This window comes from Octodon degus, unplaced genomic scaffold (assembly GCF_000260255.1).
Source record: "Octodon degus isolate 3935 unplaced genomic scaffold, OctDeg1.0 scaffold00015, whole genome shotgun sequence".
In the NCBI taxonomy this organism is placed as follows: domain Eukaryota; kingdom Metazoa; phylum Chordata; class Mammalia; order Rodentia; family Octodontidae; genus Octodon; species Octodon degus.
In genome coordinates this window covers 5845527-5854015 of record NW_004524591.1, presented here as the reverse complement: position 1 = coordinate 5854015, position 8489 = coordinate 5845527, and the positions used below count along the sequence as shown (strand labels likewise).

At 39.3% G+C, this 8489-nt stretch overlaps 1 protein-coding gene and 1 pseudogene across 1 annotated transcript in view; both read left to right on the top strand.

The window, feature by feature from the left end:
- Ispd (isoprenoid synthase domain containing) overlaps positions 1-8489 on the top strand; it is a 342357-nt gene that overhangs the window by 96980 nt on the left and 236888 nt on the right. The gene's annotated exons all lie outside the window — the stretch shown is intronic.
- The window catches only part of LOC111815365, a 6373-nt pseudogene continuing 1566 nt past the window's right edge, over positions 3683-8489 (top strand).

Below are 8489 nucleotides of genomic sequence, written 5' to 3'. Positions count from 1 at the left end.
TGTGTGTATGTATGTATGTATGTACGTACGAATTTGCTACAGGGTCTCACTATGCAGCTTGGACTTGTAGTGACTGATCCTACTGTTTTTAGCCTCCCTGGTGCTGGGATTGCAGGTGCGCACCACCAGGCTTTGACTCAGTTGCTGTCTCAGTGTTCCTGGGGGTAGGGCCATCAAGGCATGTAGTACCAGCGACTGAGCCCAGGTCCCTGTGCTTACCTTAGCAGGTGCTTAGTCTTCTGAGCTATCTTTATGGCCCAACTTTTAGTATTGAATAAACTCCATCTTATTGCCCAATTCTCAGTCAAGGATAATGTGGTAATTTTGTATCTCATGCATTGTATAAACTACAGGACTAAGTCATCTAATTTCAAGAAAAATAGGCTGGGGAGGTAGCTCAGTGGCCTAGCACCTGCCCAGCAAGTTTAAGGTCATGAGTTCAATTCCTGGGAAAGAAAGAAAGAAAGAAAGAAAGAAAGAAAGAAAGAAAGAAAGAAAGAAAGAAAGAGCTTCATGAAAAGCATTGTTGGTGGTTTGTTTTGATTTGCAATTTGTTTATGTATCAATTTGGAACTGTTAGTATTTAAAAATATCTATATCTAATAGTTATTTCTCTTAAGATATTTTTGAAAACCTAAATGAAAATTTAGTTTTTGCCTTACAGGGTCTTACACCTTTTTTTGATTGTTTGTTTGTTTTGGGTTAAATTTACAGCTAGGTAGCTTGTTCTTTATTTTTGTTGTTGTTTGTTTCTGGTTCTGTGTATTGAACCCAGCACCTCACAGAGCTAGGCAGGCGCCGTATCCCTGAGTTGCATCCCTAGGTTTTGTTTTTATTTGCTGTAAGTATAAATGTTTTTATTTTATTTTATATTTAAAGTTTACTGACATAATTTATATGAGATTAAAAATATCATCCAAATTACTCAGTGGTTATTGAGAAAGTTATATATTCCTGTAACCCTTACCTCAATCCACCTAAAGAATGTTTCCATCACTCCAAAAGGTTTCTCTCTTGTGAAGGCTGGTTTGATTTTACAATAAAATGCTCTGGCCACCATCAATCTGTTCTGTAGTTCCCTTTTTTTAAGGAGGTCATGTGTGCAAGTGAAATCATCGGTTTGTGATCTTAATGTAGTGCTGTGGCTTTAAAACATAATTTTGAGGTTCATTCATGTTGCTGGATAGATCTATGTGTTTTCTTCTTGTAGACAAGCTGTAGTTAACATTCACCTAATGACCAAGTTGCTTAACTTTTTTTTCCTGTGATGGTAGCTCTCTTGACTGGAGAGCAGAAGCTCTAGAGAACATAAAGAAAGGTATTTGTAAAAAGAAGGACTACGTAATGTTTCATAGGAACTGTGTTAGTCAAGGGGTGAAGCTGTGGGGCCTCCCCTGCAGAATGAAGACTTAGCTGGGCATGGTGGCCCTACTGGAGGCTGAGGCAGGAGCATCGTTTTCAGTTGGAGAATAGCCTGGAGTACAGAGGGAGCTGAAGGCTACAAAGTGGGCTCAAGCCCAGCCTGCCTGCATAGCAAGACTCTGTCTCAGCAAAACGAAACAAAACAAAACAAAATAAATGCAGACTTGCAGAAAAGGTTTAAGAATATATGGGCCAACAACGAAAGAGATGGTAGAAGGTACTAACCCTTAGGATAAGGAGGAAGTCCCCAAGACACTGCAGATGAAGCTGTTTTTGTAGAAAGCGGGCCAATAAAAGACTGCAGATAATTTCTCAGTAGGGTTTACTGTTCTAGTTTTAAAGGTTTATTCTAAATTCGTTTTAATTGTTATAATGTATGTACTTTTTAAAAAGGAGGACATGATCTTTGTAGAATCGTTGGGCCACTCCTCAGCTTCCCTAGTGTGTGTGAACACACCTTCGTCAGAGTGGTGATCTGGATTCTTGACCTTTTTCTTTTCTTTTCTTTTCTTTTCTTTTCTTTTCTTTTCTTTTCTTTTCTTTTCTTTTCTTTTCTTTTCTTTGTTTTTAGTAATCTTTCTCAGTTTCTGCACTGAATTGCCTCATAAACCTTCCCGAAACATTTGCTTAGTAAATGAGTGAATGTTGTGTAATTTTCCCTATCATTTCTTTTCAAGTTTATTCCGTAATGGTCAGTCATACATTTCAAACTGTTTATAAAAATTTTTACCAGATGTCCTATTGTTAGTTTATGTCTGACCCATTAGCCTTACTAGCATATTTGTTCTTTTTTTTAACTACCTCATTCAATGTGGTTAATAATGTAGCCACTCCTTTCTCTGTGTCTCATAGCTGAATTCAAATTCTTACAGTCTCTTCAGGAGATTATTGTAAAAGCCTTGTGCTGTCCTCTTTCTCAAGAATTTAAGCTTTCTGTCTTGTTTTGCATAATGATACAAGATTTTGATTCTTTTTCTCTGCTGTTCATAATGCTGTTAGGTATATCACATGCAGTTCATTCTTTGTCACAAAAGGCTAGTAATTTGTGTCTCATGAAAGTATCTTAGTTTTCTTCTTGTTGCCAAACTTTTGATCAAAGAAGAGAGAGTAAAACATTACAGTAGAATTCTTATATTTTATAGCATTGGATAATTATTCTGAGGTTCAGCAGCAATGGTGAGGAATGCAATTTTAGAATTGATGATGATATTGTTACATGTCTTCTAAATTATTCGGACACACACAGACAAATCTAGGTAATGTTTAAGAGACAGGGATGATGGTGAAGCCTATGAGTTCATAATGGAATTTGGTTGGGTAGGCCTGTCAAAATTTGAATAAATTATGTTTTTTCCCCCACTGATAGTTACTTAAAAGACTTCTGTCAATATAATTGTATGCAAGCTCATTAAAAATTTTGTACCCAAAGAAGAAATCTTTCCCTTTGTCAGATCATGTATACTTTCCTTACAGAATGTTTTATCTGTATTGTTAGCTTTATGCAGACTTAGCTTGACGCGGTTGTCTGTTCATAAAATGATCTGATATATGATGAAAACAAAGCTTCTTCTCATGGTCTCATGAGATTCTACATTATATTGCATAATTCAAACAATGTAAATGTATGCAAACTATTTCAGATTCGATTTTCAGATGATAAATTGAATGCAGGTGTTCACTGTTTACCTAATTGTAAGATAGTCTATTTTGTTTCTACTTGAAATATTCTGAGCATAGCCCCACAACGGTAGGGTGAGAAGCCTGTGCGTACATGCCCTTGCTTGAGTTTTACTCTAATGTATATGTGGTGCCTTGTCGGGCAAACTTCCCAGGCTGCCTCGCCAACATAGTATTGTGAATGTTGTTAGGGCTGGAAAGGTACGTGATCAGATTATTTGTAGCCACGGACCATTATATTGTTTGCATAAAACAATGGCTTCTAACTTTTTGTTTTACAAAACCTCCTAGAGTTGTAGAATCCCTCCTCAAGGAAATAATTGCATTGTGCATGAAGTATGTTTTTCAGTCCCTATGAATCATATTATTTTACCTCAGATTAAAAACTCTGCCATGTTTTCATACATTGTTTATGGGAATATCCATGGAAACCACTTTTAAGAAAGGCAATTTGGCATACTTGTGTAATTTAGAATACACACACTCCTGTTTCTGGGTAGAGATTTGTGTGATTTTGCTTGCTAATCAGGCTCCATTCTAGCTACTAGGAAGTGACATAAACTCTAGGCCAAGAATAGGAGAGATGACTTTGGCCGAAGCTGGCTGGAAAGCAAGGGTATTACTAGTGACATCCTCACAAGATCTGAGAAGGCCAAAGTCTAAGCAAATAGGGAGGCAAGGAAAGAGTTTGTCTGCTGTAGGATCCTAAAAGCTCAGGTTCTGGTGGCACCAGCTACCTCAGGGACCGAATGGATCAGGAGGGATTGTTAAAGGCTACAGAAGTGGCAACCTGATCTCTAAATCACTTGCTGCACTCTGGGACTATCTGAAGAGAGGCAGCTGTGGGCAAAGAGCTCTTCGTGGGCTAGGAAGGCATGGTGTGCAGTCAGGGCTTTGAGTGCCTTGCCAACGACAGAGACTGACAGACCACACAACTGCTGGAATGGGAGCCCCACAGCTTCTACAGGTCTGCAACCCTGCTCCTGGTGACTTGGCTTTCTGTCTTGGCTGGGAATGGGAAGGGTTTTGTTTGGGCCATCTAAGTCTAGTCCAAGAAGAAAGACTTATGAACTAACCTCAGCATAGGCATCTCAACACAATTACACTATACAGACCTATTGTGCGAGGTTTGTTCCTGGAAACAAGTCAGTGAAGAGAGAAGATTGCATAGGACACACAAATTCAAAGTCCGTGATGCAACAGAAATCAAGAGTTTCGCTGAGCTGGTGGTGTAGGGAGCTGTGGGTTGATGGCTGTGTGCCTGGCAGAAAAAGGCAAAAGAGCTCTCAAGGGTGGCTTTCCTAGGAAAATAAAAGTAGTGAAATGCTTTATGTGTTAGAACATCTTGAAAATAGATTTAGATGAATAGCTAATGTTTGGTGTTGGTGTTGAATGAGTCAGAAGCATATAGAAATCTAACCACACCAAAACAAAAGATAAGCTCTCATCCTAACAATGAGTTATTCAAGAAGGAATTTTTGTAATGTGTGGTTCAGTCATGAGTAGTGTTTATATAGTTAAGGATGTAAACATTCAATATTGATTTCATCAAAATTGGAGTAGTGAAAGGATGGAGAATAGGAAATGTGGTTATGTATTGTGAGTTTGGAAAGGTCAAAATTCATTTTCTTCTATAGATAAGAAACATCAAGAGACGGTATGAAGGGGTATTATTTAGAGGTATTATGAGATAGTTAAATTCCCGAGCAGGATGTTTCATCTGCTAGAAAGTGTTCCACTTTTGTACCCTGGTCATGGCCTGCTGGTGGATGAAATATTTTCTCTCATCCTTGTTATGGATTTGGCTGCCTGACTTGCTTTGGGCAATGGGATTTTACCAGATGTAACAGGTGGACTCTTATTATGGTTTGTATCTAGGTGTCTGCCCAAAGCCTCATGCAGTCCCTAGGGCAGCTTCTAGAATTTGAGATCAATTCATGATCCAAGGTTGGGATTATGGGTCTGAGTACTGCTGGGATTATGGGTGTGAGTGCTACACCCACCCTGGGCAGACAGCCTGAAGACAATAGAAGGAAAGGAGACAGGTTTGTCTCTGCCACTGCTGCTGCTGCTCCTCCCTTTTGCCTCTGGTCCTAGCAGTGAGAGAAGAGTAATCACAACAACTCTTAAGAACAGGCTTCTGGTGTTGGGCTTGTCCTGTCATCCTGCTCTTACTGCCATAAGAAGAATGTTTCCTGCCCCTCCAGTGTCTGTGACAGATCCTACCCAGGGATTAGAACTGTGCAGCACTGTGGCGGAGGCAGTATTTTCAACCACCATACAGCTATGGGAGTGAGAATGGAGTTGTTGCCCAGTACCATGGAGATTTTCTGCGTACTTGTTAATTCAACAAACATTGGCTGTTACCCATGAAGATCGGTACTAGATTAGCTGGTTAAAAGAAGGAAGGAGGACTATCCCCATCGAGATACAGTGGAGTAGAAGGGATGGAATGAACAGTTTCTCATGACAAATCTTGTTGGGATGTTTGGGTTTTAAACCATGTGTGTGATTTCTGAGGTCATCAAGGGTATGTTCATTATCTTCTTAGTGGAATGATGGAAAAAGCTATGGTTATTGCTAGCTCTCTTTGGAATTTATCCTTGTGTGAAGGAGAGAACGCTGTTCACCATACAGATAACTCACTCATACTCGGAGGTAGCACTGTGCAGGTGCTGAGTACAAGATGGGATTCCACTCAAAAAAGCATATATAGGGCTTCAAATTATATTTTGTTCACTTTTTTCTTTTAGGCTTATACTAAGGCTTGGGTTCTCACACTGATCAACATCTCCAATTCTTTAGTTTTTAGGGCTTTTAGTAGGTGTTGGCAGTACACAATGATTGCATTCCTCGTGGGGAATTAGTACGTGTACATAGTACAACTTAATTCCTTTTTTAGCCCCTTCCCCATCTCGCTGCCCTGCTCCCCATCTCTTGATCCCTTAGTCTACGGAGCCTTCTCCCTGGCCCTCCCTTTTCCTTTTGAGAAAGATCTGTGCCTGTATTTCCTGTTTTCTATGATTTGTTTTGCTCCTTGTTTATATGTTGGATTTCTGATATGAAAGAAAACCATGCAATGTTTAAGCCTGTGTGTGATTTATTTCCCTGAACATTCTGGTTTGAAAGTGCTTCCTTGTCTTACAAATGACTCGTTTACCTTTCTTTTTGATAGAGTTGTGCTCCGTTGTATGTAAATACCAGATTTTCTTTATCCGCTTGTCTGTTGATGGGCAGATAGGCCTCTTCCAAGATTTAGCTAGTATGAACTGTGCTGCTATAAACATAGATGTGCATGTGTAGCTGTCATATGATGTCTTAAAGTCTTTGGGGAAGATCATGTGAAAGGGAATAGCTAGATTGAATCCAAATTCTAGTTTTAGTTTTTTAACAGATCTCCTAGTTGTTTGAAAAATATTTTATTCTGATGCCAGTTCTCTAATTCATTAAGTTGCCCAGGCTGGGCTTCTATTTCTGACCGTCCTTCCTCGGCCGGTGCTCTTGTGCATTATGTAAGTCAGTCTCCTTTCCTTGGCTTGGGTTTCTCGGATCGGGATGCAGGTGTCACTTACCCTGCCATCACTGGCATTTAATACGGAGCTTGGGGACACGCAGTCACTCAGTGCACATTCAGTTGAGCTGTGATGTTGCCTGATTATTTTGGTGATTCTTCTCAAGATGCTTAAAATGTTACTGGTATTTCACAGAGTCTAAAAGATATTTCCATCTTTTTATCTCACACTGACACACTGACCCTCGCCAGGTTCAAGAGTAACACATTGCTCTTTTAAGGAGACTAGATTCATTTCTTTAAGTTTTAAAATTTGTAAGAGAACTGCGACGTGTGAATGTCTTGAGATATAAACATAATATAGAGGATTTGGATTTTACAGATGTGTATGTTTCTTAAGTGAAGAGTTCTCATACAGTAATTCCTCAGCCATAGCTTCAGGCATCTTATAAATGGGGTAGGTATTTTAAGAGCAAAGGAAGCAAAATATTGCATTTATCTGCCACCTGAAACTACTGAGGGGACTGAAAATGGTTGGATTGCGCCATTCCTATTTACTTTTTGTTTTATTTTGCTTTTAGGGAACAGGAATCATAGTATAATGTAATCAGTGGCTCATTAAATGGTTTGTGAGTTGTCTGGGCTCTTCCTCTTATGTTTGCAATTGTTTATGAAATGAAAGGCTTGTCTTTATTTTAATTGTAGTGCCATTTCTTAACTCCTTTGTTTTCCTTTTTACACTAGTGTAGTGAGTATGACTTGGATTTTGGAACTGAGTGCTTGCAGTTGGCTCTTAAGTACCGCGGCACCCACGCCAGACTTGTAGAAGGATCACCTGATCTCTGGAAGGTAAGAGGGCGGCGCCTCATGCTGGCTCCTCCCACTTGCATGTGCACATGTGCTTATGTGCACATGTGCGTATGTGCATGCATAGAATGATTAAAGGTGTCAGAAGAGTCACATTGAGTTTCCTGAGCTATCAAAGTACAACTTCATTTCTGTTCCTTGGCTTCAGATAAATTCACTTTAAGTAATGCAGAAAATGCCCGTTTAGCCCAGGGATCTGTTTTCTTCACCATTTTTCCTCTTCTTCCCATCTATTTCCCCTTCACTCAGTTATTTGAAGCTGTAGTCCTGCTGCCTGCAGTGCACTATTTCCTTCCAGACTGGACCAGGAGCTACCACTTAACTGGGCTGCAAGCTTGTCTACCACAGCGTAGGACAGTGGCTAGAAGCATCCTTGATCACATATGATGGAGCAGACTCTTGCATTTGCCAAGGCCCACATTTTCTAGCAGCAGGCTTATTTCTTTTGATGGGAATAGAGTGGTGGAGTGGTGTACAGACACACGATCATACTTGCCAGTAACACAGGATGCTTCTGCACTGTCACTCACCTTACATTAGGTAGAGAGATATGTTGAACTGAACTGTACATTCTAAGATAGAATTGTAGCATGCTCTTCTAATTTAGTATAGGTTTATATTTTTTGGATATATTTTTTAGGATATTGAGAAATCTTTATCAAATGTCTACCAAGTTCTGATTTTCACTGAATCATTCTAATTGAGATGGTAGGAGTTCCTAAGCATAGTTCCTTATTGATTCTTAAGGCAAAAGCCTTATACTTTCAGATATCTTCCACAGTATTATGCGCCTTGCCACATATTTCTTTTATTAATTTTATTGAGAAACAAATGGCAATGAGACAGTTTCAAAACAGGTTAGTAGGACAGTTACAATAATTAATACATTGCATATTGTTGCCTTTGTAGTAGTTATTCATAGCACAAGGTGCAGATGTGATATCCTGTCCAAACACTGTTAGCACAAATCTTTCTTCTCATTGAGTTAAGAGAAATTAGCTATATATCTTAT